Below are 9,425 nucleotides of genomic sequence, written 5' to 3'. Positions count from 1 at the left end.
GGGCCGCTTTGAGTGTTTGGGGACCAGCATGAGCGAGCTTCCCTCACACACCTTTTCTTGAAGGGCCCTCTGCAGCTTTGGAATGGAATTTCATGCAGTGGTTAATTTGAAGAAGACAAATGGCAGATGCAGTACTTTTCTCTCGATGACATCAACATTCTTTTGTTTTTTTGACAGGACACGTATTTGGCGTGTGAAAAGACCCTGAGGCTGTTGCGCTTCACTTTTTTTCTGAGGTTGTAAATTGTGTGAAATGGATATAGAGCCCATGTGTGTGAGAGTCAAGAGCTTACGGCCATACCACTCTGAACACGCTCGATCTCGTCTGATCTCGGAAGCTAAGCAGGGTTGGGCCTGGTTAGTACTTGGATGGGAGACCGCCTGGGAATACCAGGTGCTGTAAGCTTTTTTGTTTCATTGTGAGGAAAGGGCAGCTTTGAGTGTTTTGGGACCAGCATGAGCGAGCTTCCCTCACACACCTTTTCTTGAAGCGCCCTCCACAGCTTTGGAATGGAATGTCATGCAGTGGTTAATTTGAAGTAGACAGATGGCAGATGCAGTTCTTTTCTCTAGATGACATCAACATTCTTTTCTTTTATTGACAGGACACCTATTTGGCGTGTGAAAAGACCCTGAGGCTGTTGCGCTTCACTTTTTTTCTGAGGTTGTAAAGTGAGTGAAATGGATATAGAGCCCATGTGTGTAAGAGTCAAGGGCTTACGGCCATACCACTCTGAACACGCCCGATCTCGTCTGATCTCGGAAGCTAAGCAGGGTCGGGCCTGGTTAGTACTTGGATGGGAGACCGCCTGGGAATACCAGGTGCTGTAAGCTTTTTTGTTTCATTGTGAGGAAAGGGCAGCTTTGAGTGTTTGGGGACCAGCATGAGCGAGCTTCCCTCACACACCTTTTCTTGAAGCGCCCTCCACAGCTTTCGAATGGAATGTCATGCAGTGTGTAATTTGAAGTCGACAGATTGCAGATGCAGTACTTTTCTCTCGATGACATCAACATTCTTTTCTTTGTATTGACAGGACAACTATTTGGTGTGTAAAAAGACTGTGAGGCTGTTGCACATCACATTTTTTTTGAGGTTGTAAAGTGAGTGAAATGGATATAGAGCCCATGTGTGTGAGAGTCAAGGGCTTACGGCCATACCACTCTGAACACGCCCGATCTCGTCTGATCTCGGAAGCCTAGCAGGGTCGGGCCTGGTTAGTACTTGGATGGAAGACCGCCTGGGAATACCAGGTACTGTAAGCCTTTTTGTTTCATTGTGAGGAAAGGGCCGCTTTGAGACTTTGGGGACCAGCATGAGCGAGCTTCCCTCACACACCTTTTCTTGAAGGGCCCTCTGCAGCTTTGGAATGGAATTTCATGCAGTGGTTAATTTGAAGAAGACAGATGGCAGATGCAGTACTTTTCTCTCGATGACATCAACATTCTTTTGTTTTATTGACATGACACCGATTTGGCGTGTGAAAAGACCCTGAGGCTGTTGCGCATCACTTTTTTTCTGAGGTTGTAAAGTGTGTGAAATGGATATAGAGCCCATGTGTGTGAGAGTCAAGAGCTTACGGCCATACCACTCTGAACACGCCCGATCTCGTCTGATCTCGGAAGCTAAGCAGGGTTGGGCCTGGTTAGTACTTGGATGGGAGACCGCCTGGGAATACCAGGTGCTGTAAGCTTTTTTGTTTCATTGTGAGGAAAGGGCAGCTTTGAGTGTTTTGGGACCAGCATGAGCGAGCTTCCCTCACACACCTTTTCTTGAAGCGCCCTCCACAGCTTTGGAATGGAATGTCATGCAGTGGTTAATTCGAAGTAGACAGATGGCAGATGCAGTACTTTTCTCTAGATGACATCAACATTCTTTTCTTTTATTGACAGGACACCTATTTGGCGTGTGAAAAGACCCTGAGGCTGTTGCGCTTCACTTTTTTTCTGAGGTTGTAAAGTGAGTGAAATGGATATAGAGCCCATGTGTGTAAGAGTCAAGGGCTTACGACCATACCACTCTGAACACGCCCGATCTCGTCTGATCTCGGAAGCTAAGCAGGGTCGGGCCTGGTTAGTACTTGGATGGGAGACCGCCTGGGAATACCAGGTGCTGTAAGCTTTTTTGTTTCATTGTGAGGAAAGGGCAGCTTTGAGTGTTTGGGGACCAGCATGAGCGAGCTTCCCTCACACACCTTTTCTTGAAGCGTCCTCCACAGCTTTCGAATGGAATGTCATGCAGTGTGTAATTTGAAGTAGACAGATTGCAGATGCAGTACTTTTCTCTAGATGACATCAACATTTTTTTCTTTGTATTGACAGGACAACTATTTGGTGTGTAAAAAGACCGTGAGGCTTTTGCACATCACATTTTTTTTGAGGTTGTAAAGTGAGTGAAATGGATATAGAGTCCATGTGTGTGAGAGTCAAGGGCTTACGGCCATACCCCTCTGAACACGCCCGATCTCGTCTGATCTCGGAAGCTTAGCAGGGTCGGGCCTGGTTAGTACTTGGATGGAAGGCCGCCTGGGAATACCAGGTGCTGTAAGCTTTTTTGTTTCATTGTGAGGAAAGGGCCGCTTTGAGTCTTTGGGGACCAGCATGAGCGAGCTTCCCTCACACACCTTTTCTTGAAGCGCCCTCCGCAGCTTTCGAATGGAATATCATGCAGTGTGTAATTTGAAGAAGACAGATGGCAGATGCAGTACTTTTCTCTCGATGACATCAACATTCTTTTGTTTTATTGACAGGACACCGATTTAGCGTGTGAAAAGACCCTGAGGCTGTTGCGCATCACTTTTTTTCTGAGGTTGTAAAGTGTGTGAAATGGATATAGAGCCCATGTGTGTGAGAGTCAAGAGCTTACGGCCATACCACTCTGAACACGCCCGATCTCGTCTGATCTCGGAAGCTAATCAGGGTTGGGCCTGGTTAGTACTTGGATGGGAGACCGCCTGGGAATACCAGGTGCTGTAAGCTTTTTTTTTCATTGTGAGGAAAGGGCAGCTTTGAGTGTTTGGGGACCAGCATGAGCGAGCTTCCCTCACACACATTTTCTTGAAGCGCCCTCTGCAGCTTTCGAATGGAATGTCATGCAGTGGGTAATTTGAAGTAGACAGATTGCAGATGCAGTACTTTTCTCTAGATGACATCAACATTTTTTCTTTGTATTGACAGGACAACTATTTGGTGTGTAAAAAGACCGTGAGGCTGTTGCACATCACATTTTTTTTGAGGTTGTAAAGTGAGTGAAATGGATATAGAGCCCATGTGTGTGAGAGTCAAGGGCTTACGGCCATACCACTCTGAACACGCCCGATCTCGTCTGATCTCGGAAGCTTAGCAGGGTCGGGCCTGGTTAGTACTTGGATGGAAGACCGCCTGGGAATACCAGGTGCTGTAAGCTTTTTTGTTTCATTGTGAGGAAAGGGCCGCTTTGAGTCTTTGGGGACCAGCATGAGCGAGCTTCCCTCACACACCTTTTCTTGAAGCGCCCTCTGCAGCTTTGGAATGGAATTTCATGCAGTGGTTAATTTGAAGAAGACAGATGGCAGATGCAGTACTTTTCTCTCGATGACATCAACATTCTTTTCTTTTATTGACAGGACACCGATTTGGCGTGTGAAAAGACCCTGAGGCTGTTGCGCATCACTTTTTTTCTGAGTTTGTAAATTGTGTGAAATGGATATAGAGCCCATGTGTGTGAGAGTCAAGGGCTTACGGCCATACCACTCTGAACACGCCCGATCTCGTCTGATCTCGGAAGCTAAGCAGGGTCGGGCCTGGTTAGTACTTGGATGGAAGACCGCCTGGGAATACCAGGTGCTGTAAGCTTTTTTATTTCTTTGTGAGGAAAGGGCAGCTTTGAGTCTTTGGGGACCAGCATGAGCGAGCTTCCCTCACACACCTTTTCTTGAAGCGCCCTCCACAGCTTTGGAATGGAATGTCATGCAGTGGTTAATTTGAAGTAGACAGATGGCAGATGCAGTACTTTTCTCTAGATGACATTAACATTCTTTTCTTTTATTGACAGGACACCTATTTGGCGTGTGAAAAGACCCTGAGGCTGTTGCGCTTCACTTTTTTTCTGAGGTTGTAAAGTGTGTGAAATGGATATAGAGCCCATGTGTGTGAGAGTCAAGGGCTTACGGCCATACCACTCTGAACACGCCCGATCTCGTCTGATCTCGGAAGCTAAGCAGGGTCGGGCCTGGTTAGTACTTCGATGGGAGACTGCCTGGGAATACCAGGTGCTGTAAGCTTTTTTGTTTCATTGTGAGGAAAGGGCAGCTTTGAGTGTTTGGGGACCAGCATGAGCGAGCTTCCCTCACACACCTTTTCTTGAAGTGCCCTCCACAGCTTTCGAATGGAATGTCATGCAGTGTGTAATTTGAAGTAGACAGATTGCAGATGCAGTACTTTTCTCTAGATGACATCAACATTCTTTTCTTTGTATTGACAGGACAACTATTTGGTGTGTAAAAAGACCGTGAGGCTGTTGCACATCACATTTTTTTTGAGGTTGTAAAGTGAGTGAAATGGATATAGAGCCCATGTGTGTGAGAGTCAAGGGCTTACGGCCATACCACTCTGAACACGCCCGATCTCGTCTGATCTCGGAAGCTTAGCAGGGTCGGGCCTGGTTAGTACTTGGATGGGAGACCGCCTGGGAATACCAGGTGCTGTAAGCTTTTTTGTTTCATTGTGAGGAAAGGGCCGCTTTGAGTCTTTGGGGACCAGCATGAGCGAGCTTCCCTCACACACCTTTTCTTGAAGCGCCCTCTGCAGCTTTGGAATGGAATTTCATGCAGTGGTTAATTTGAAGAAGACAGATGGCAGATGCAGTACTTTTCTCTCGATGACATCAACATTCTTTTCTTTTATTGACAGGACACCGATTTGGCGTGTGAAAAGACCCTGAGGCTGTTGCGCATCACTTTTTTTCTGAGGTTGTAAATTGTGTGAAATGGATATAGAGCCCATGTGTGTCAGAGTCAAAGGCTTATGGCCATACCACTCTGAACACGCCCAATCTCGTCTGATCTCGGAAGCTAAGCAGGGTCGGGCCTGGTTAGTACTTGGATGGAAGACCGCCTGGGAATACCAGGTGCTGTAAGCTTTTTTATTTCTTTGTGAGGAAAGGGCAGCTTTGAGTCTTTGGGGACCAGCATGAGCGAGCTTCCCTCACACACCTTTTCTTGAAGCGCCCTCCACAGCTTTGGAATGGAATGTCATGCAGTGGTTAATTTGAAGTAGACAGATGGCAGATGCAGTTCTTTTCTCTAGATGACATCAACATTCTTTTCTTTTATTGACAGGACACCTATTTGGCGTGTGAAAAGACCCTGAGGCTGTTGCGCTTCACTTTTTTTCTGAGGTTGTAAAGTGAGTGAAATGGATATAGAGCCCATGTGTGTAAGAGTCAAGGGCTTACGGCCATACCACTCTGAACACGCCCGATCTCGTCTGATCTCGGAAGCTAAGCAGGGTCGGGCCTGGTTAGTACTTGGATGGGAGACCGCCTGGGAATACCAGGTGCTGTAAGCTTTTTTGTTTCATTGTGAGGAAAGGGCAGCTTTGAGTGTTTGGGGACCAGCATGAGCGAGCTTCCCTCACACACCTTTTCTTGAAGCGCCCTCCACAGCTTTCGAATGGAATGTCATGCAGTGTGTAATTTGAAGTCGACAGATTGCAGATGCAGTACTTTTCTCTCGATGACATCAACATTCTTTTCTTTGTATTGACAGGACAACTATTTGGTGTGTAAAAAGACTGTGAGGCTGTTGCACATCACATTTTTTTTGAGGTTGTAAAGTGAGTGAAATGGATATAGAGCCCATGTGTGTGAGAGTCAAGGGCTTACGGCCATACCACTCTGAACACGCCCGATCTCGTCTGATCTCGGAAGCCTAGCAGGGTCGGGCCTGGTTAGTACTTGGATGGAAGACCGCCTGGGAATACCAGGTACTGTAAGCCTTTTTGTTTCATTGTGAGGAAAGGGCCGCTTTGAGACTTTGGGGACCAGCATGAGCGAGCTTCCCTCACACACCTTTTCTTGAAGGGCCCTCTGCAGCTTTGGAATGGAATTTCATGCAGTGGTTAATTTGAAGAAGACAGATGGCAGATGCAGTACTTTTCTCTCGATGACATCAACATTCTTTTGTTTTATTGACATGACACCGATTTGGCGTGTGAAAAGACCCTGAGGCTGTTGCGCATCACTTTTTTTCTGAGGTTGTAAAGTGTGTGAAATGGATATAGAGCCCATGTGTGTGAGAGTCAAGAGCTTACGGCCATACCACTCTGAACACGCCCGATCTCGTCTGATCTCGGAAGCTAAGCAGGGTTGGGCCTGGTTAGTACTTGGATGGGAGACCGCCTGGGAATACCAGGTGCTGTAAGCTTTTTTGTTTCATTGTGAGGAAAGGGCAGCTTTGAGTGTTTTGGGACCAGCATGAGCGAGCTTCCCTCACACACCTTTTCTTGAAGCGCCCTCCACAGCTTTGGAATGGAATGTCATGCAGTGGTTAATTCGAAGTAGACAGATGGCAGATGCAGTACTTTTCTCTAGATGACATCAACATTCTTTTCTTTTATTGACAGGACACCTATTTGGCGTGTGAAAAGACCCTGAGGCTGTTGCGCTTCACTTTTTTTCTGAGGTTGTAAAGTGAGTGAAATGGATATAGAGCCCATGTGTGTAAGAGTCAAGGGCTTACGACCATACCACTCTGAACACGCCCGATCTCGTCTGATCTCGGAAGCTAAGCAGGGTCGGGCCTGGTTAGTACTTGGATGGGAGACCGCCTGGGAATACCAGGTGCTGTAAGCTTTTTTGTTTCATTGTGAGGAAAGGGCAGCTTTGAGTGTTTGGGGACCAGCATGAGCGAGCTTCCCTCACACACCTTTTCTTGAAGCGTCCTCCACAGCTTTCGAATGGAATGTCATGCAGTGTGTAATTTGAAGTAGACAGATTGCAGATGCAGTACTTTTCTCTAGATGACATCAACATTTTTTTCTTTGTATTGACAGGACAACTATTTGGTGTGTAAAAAGACCGTGAGGCTTTTGCACATCACATTTTTTTTGAGGTTGTAAAGTGAGTGAAATGGATATAGAGCCCATGTGTGTGAGAGTCAAGGGCTTACGGCCATACCCCTCTGAACACGCCCGATCTCGTCTGATCTCGGAAGCTTAGCAGGGTCGGGCCTGGTTAGTACTTGGATGGAAGGCCGCCTGGGAATACCAGGTGCTGTAAGCTTTTTTGTTTCATTGTGAGGAAAGGGCCGCTTTGAGTCTTTGGGGACCAGCATGAGCGAGCTTCCCTCACACACCTTTTCTTGAAGCGCCCTCCGCAGCTTTCGAATGGAATATCATGCAGTGTGTAATTTGAAGAAGACAGATGGCAGATGCAGTACTTTTCTCTCGATGACATCAACATTCTTTTGTTTTATTGACAGGACACCGATTTAGCGTGTGAAAAGACCCTGAGGCTGTTGCGCATCACTTTTTTTCTGAGGTTGTAAAGTGTGTGAAATGGATATAGAGCCCATGTGTGTGAGAGTCAAGAGCTTACGGCCATACCACTCTGAACACGCCCGATCTCGTCTGATCTCGGAAGCTAATCAGGGTTGGGCCTGGTTAGTACTTGGATGGGAGACCGCCTGGGAATACCAGGTGCTGTAAGCTTTTTTTTTCATTGTGAGGAAAGGGCAGCTTTGAGTGTTTGGGGACCAGCATGAGCGAGCTTCCCTCACACACATTTTCTTGAAGCGCCCTCTGCAGCTTTCGAATGGAATGTCATGCAGTGGGTAATTTGAAGTAGACAGATTGCAGATGCAGTACTTTTCTCTAGATGACATCAACATTTTTTCTTTGTATTGACAGGACAACTATTTGGTGTGTAAAAAGACCGTGAGGCTGTTGCACATCACATTTTTTTTGAGGTTGTAAAGTGAGTGAAATGGATATAGAGCCCATGTGTGTGAGAGTCAAGGGCTTACGGCCATACCACTCTGAACACGCCCGATCTCGTCTGATCTCGGAAGCTTAGCAGGGTCGGGCCTGGTTAGTACTTGGATGGAAGACCGCCTGGGAATACCAGGTGCTGTAAGCTTTTTTGTTTCATTGTGAGGAAAGGGCCGCTTTGAGTCTTTGGGGACCAGCATGAGCGAGCTTCCCTCACACACCTTTTCTTGAAGCGCCCTCTGCAGCTTTGGAATGGAATTTCATGCAGTGGTTAATTTGAAGAAGACAGATGGCAGATGCAGTACTTTTCTCTCGATGACATCAACATTCTTTTCTTTTATTGACAGGACACCGATTTGGCGTGTGAAAAGACCCTGAGGCTGTTGCGCATCACTTTTTTTCTGAGTTTGTAAATTGTGTGAAATGGATATAGAGCCCATGTGTGTCAGAGTCAAGGGCTTACGGCCATACCACTCTGAACACGCCCGATCTCGTCTGATCTCGGAAGCTAAGCAGGGTCGGGCCTGGTTAGTACTTGGATGGAAGACCGCCTGGGAATACCAGGTGCTGTAAGCTTTTTTATTTCTTTGTGAGGAAAGGGCAGCTTTGAGTCTTTGGGGACCAGCATGAGCGAGCTTCCCTCACACACCTTTTCTTGAAGCGCCCTCCACAGCTTTGGAATGGAATGTCATGCAGTGGTTAATTTGAAGTAGACAGATGGCAGATGCAGTACTTTTCTCTAGATGACATTAACATTCTTTTCTTTTATTGACAGGACACCTATTTGGCGTGTGAAAAGACCCTGAGGCTGTTGCGCTTCACTTTTTTTCTGAGGTTGTAAAGTGTGTGAAATGGATATAGAGCCCATGTGTGTGAGAGTCAAGGGCTTACGGCCATACCACTCTGAACACGCCCGATCTCGTCTGATCTCGGAAGCTAAGCAGGGTCGGGCCTGGTTAGTACTTCGATGGGAGACTGCCTGGGAATACCAGGTGCTGTAAGCTTTTTTGTTTCATTGTGAGGAAAGGGCAGCTTTGAGTGTTTGGGGACCAGCATGAGCGAGCTTCCCTCACACACCTTTTCTTGAAGTGCCCTCCACAGCTTTCGAATGGAATGTCATGCAGTGTGTAATTTGAAGTAGACAGATTGCAGATGCAGTACTTTTCTCTAGATGACATCAACATTCTTTTCTTTGTATTGACAGGACAACTATTTGGTGTGTAAAAAGACCGTGAGGCTGTTGCACATCACATTTTTTTTGAGGTTGTAAAGTGAGTGAAATGGATATAGAGCCCATGTGTGTGAGAGTCAAGGGCTTACGGCCATACCACTCTGAACACGCCCGATCTCGTCTGATCTCGGAAGCTTAGCAGGGTCGGGCCTGGTTAGTACTTGGATGGGAGACCGCCTGGGAATACCAGGTGCTGTAAGCTTTTTTGTTTCATTGTGAGGAAAGGGCC

General features: G+C 46.8%; 22 non-coding genes across 22 annotated transcripts; all 22 read left to right on the top strand.

The window, feature by feature from the left end:
• The first annotated feature begins 287 nt into the window (after window positions 1-287).
• On the top strand, window positions 288-406 carry LOC147267006 (5S ribosomal RNA). Its single transcript, XR_015115555.1, has one exon. It is a non-coding gene; the product is annotated as a 5S ribosomal RNA (ribosomal RNA).
• A 309-nt stretch (window positions 407-715) lies between these two features.
• Window positions 716-834, top strand: LOC147267005 (5S ribosomal RNA). Its single transcript, XR_015114648.1, has one exon. It is a non-coding gene; the product is annotated as a 5S ribosomal RNA (ribosomal RNA).
• A 310-nt stretch (window positions 835-1,144) lies between these two features.
• On the top strand, window positions 1,145-1,263 carry LOC147267004 (5S ribosomal RNA). Its single transcript, XR_015115107.1, has one exon. It is a non-coding gene; the product is annotated as a 5S ribosomal RNA (ribosomal RNA).
• A 309-nt stretch (window positions 1,264-1,572) lies between these two features.
• On the top strand, window positions 1,573-1,691 carry LOC147267003 (5S ribosomal RNA). The gene has a single exon (XR_015112868.1). It is a non-coding gene; the product is annotated as a 5S ribosomal RNA (ribosomal RNA).
• Window positions 1,692-2,000: 309 nt separating this feature from the next.
• On the top strand, window positions 2,001-2,119 carry LOC147267002 (5S ribosomal RNA). Its single transcript, XR_015113020.1, has one exon. It is a non-coding gene; the product is annotated as a 5S ribosomal RNA (ribosomal RNA).
• Window positions 2,120-2,429: 310 nt separating this feature from the next.
• On the top strand, window positions 2,430-2,548 carry LOC147267001 (5S ribosomal RNA). Its single transcript, XR_015115079.1, has one exon. It is a non-coding gene; the product is annotated as a 5S ribosomal RNA (ribosomal RNA).
• Window positions 2,549-2,857: 309 nt separating this feature from the next.
• On the top strand, window positions 2,858-2,976 carry LOC147267000 (5S ribosomal RNA). Its single transcript, XR_015115544.1, has one exon. It is a non-coding gene; the product is annotated as a 5S ribosomal RNA (ribosomal RNA).
• Window positions 2,977-3,284: 308 nt separating this feature from the next.
• LOC147266999 (5S ribosomal RNA) lies at window positions 3,285-3,403 on the top strand. Its single transcript, XR_015114121.1, has one exon. It is a non-coding gene; the product is annotated as a 5S ribosomal RNA (ribosomal RNA).
• A 309-nt stretch (window positions 3,404-3,712) lies between these two features.
• LOC147266998 (5S ribosomal RNA) lies at window positions 3,713-3,831 on the top strand. The gene has a single exon (XR_015112732.1). It is a non-coding gene; the product is annotated as a 5S ribosomal RNA (ribosomal RNA).
• A 309-nt stretch (window positions 3,832-4,140) lies between these two features.
• LOC147266997 (5S ribosomal RNA) lies at window positions 4,141-4,259 on the top strand. The gene has a single exon (XR_015112853.1). It is a non-coding gene; the product is annotated as a 5S ribosomal RNA (ribosomal RNA).
• Window positions 4,260-4,569: 310 nt separating this feature from the next.
• On the top strand, window positions 4,570-4,688 carry LOC147266996 (5S ribosomal RNA). The gene has a single exon (XR_015113131.1). It is a non-coding gene; the product is annotated as a 5S ribosomal RNA (ribosomal RNA).
• Window positions 4,689-4,997: 309 nt separating this feature from the next.
• Window positions 4,998-5,116, top strand: LOC147266995 (5S ribosomal RNA). The gene has a single exon (XR_015114516.1). It is a non-coding gene; the product is annotated as a 5S ribosomal RNA (ribosomal RNA).
• Window positions 5,117-5,425: 309 nt separating this feature from the next.
• LOC147266994 (5S ribosomal RNA) lies at window positions 5,426-5,544 on the top strand. The gene has a single exon (XR_015114637.1). It is a non-coding gene; the product is annotated as a 5S ribosomal RNA (ribosomal RNA).
• A 310-nt stretch (window positions 5,545-5,854) lies between these two features.
• On the top strand, window positions 5,855-5,973 carry LOC147266993 (5S ribosomal RNA). Its single transcript, XR_015115106.1, has one exon. It is a non-coding gene; the product is annotated as a 5S ribosomal RNA (ribosomal RNA).
• Window positions 5,974-6,282: 309 nt separating this feature from the next.
• LOC147266992 (5S ribosomal RNA) lies at window positions 6,283-6,401 on the top strand. Its single transcript, XR_015112857.1, has one exon. It is a non-coding gene; the product is annotated as a 5S ribosomal RNA (ribosomal RNA).
• A 309-nt stretch (window positions 6,402-6,710) lies between these two features.
• On the top strand, window positions 6,711-6,829 carry LOC147266991 (5S ribosomal RNA). Its single transcript, XR_015113019.1, has one exon. It is a non-coding gene; the product is annotated as a 5S ribosomal RNA (ribosomal RNA).
• Window positions 6,830-7,139: 310 nt separating this feature from the next.
• On the top strand, window positions 7,140-7,258 carry LOC147266990 (5S ribosomal RNA). The gene has a single exon (XR_015115078.1). It is a non-coding gene; the product is annotated as a 5S ribosomal RNA (ribosomal RNA).
• A 309-nt stretch (window positions 7,259-7,567) lies between these two features.
• On the top strand, window positions 7,568-7,686 carry LOC147266989 (5S ribosomal RNA). Its single transcript, XR_015115543.1, has one exon. It is a non-coding gene; the product is annotated as a 5S ribosomal RNA (ribosomal RNA).
• A 308-nt stretch (window positions 7,687-7,994) lies between these two features.
• Window positions 7,995-8,113, top strand: LOC147266988 (5S ribosomal RNA). Its single transcript, XR_015114120.1, has one exon. It is a non-coding gene; the product is annotated as a 5S ribosomal RNA (ribosomal RNA).
• Window positions 8,114-8,422: 309 nt separating this feature from the next.
• On the top strand, window positions 8,423-8,541 carry LOC147266987 (5S ribosomal RNA). The gene has a single exon (XR_015112731.1). It is a non-coding gene; the product is annotated as a 5S ribosomal RNA (ribosomal RNA).
• A 309-nt stretch (window positions 8,542-8,850) lies between these two features.
• On the top strand, window positions 8,851-8,969 carry LOC147266986 (5S ribosomal RNA). Its single transcript, XR_015112852.1, has one exon. It is a non-coding gene; the product is annotated as a 5S ribosomal RNA (ribosomal RNA).
• A 310-nt stretch (window positions 8,970-9,279) lies between these two features.
• On the top strand, window positions 9,280-9,398 carry LOC147266985 (5S ribosomal RNA). The gene has a single exon (XR_015113130.1). It is a non-coding gene; the product is annotated as a 5S ribosomal RNA (ribosomal RNA).
• The last annotated feature ends 27 nt before the right edge of the window (window positions 9,399-9,425 follow it).

This window comes from Aulostomus chinensis, chromosome 4, assembly GCF_037954235.1.
Source record: "Aulostomus chinensis isolate RoL2024-O1b breed Wild chromosome 4, RoL_Achi_v1.0, whole genome shotgun sequence".
Classification (NCBI taxonomy): Eukaryota; Metazoa; Chordata; class Actinopteri; order Syngnathiformes; family Aulostomidae; genus Aulostomus; species Aulostomus chinensis.
Note: the sequence above shows the minus strand (reverse complement) of the source record. Positions and strands in the feature narration are given on the sequence as shown.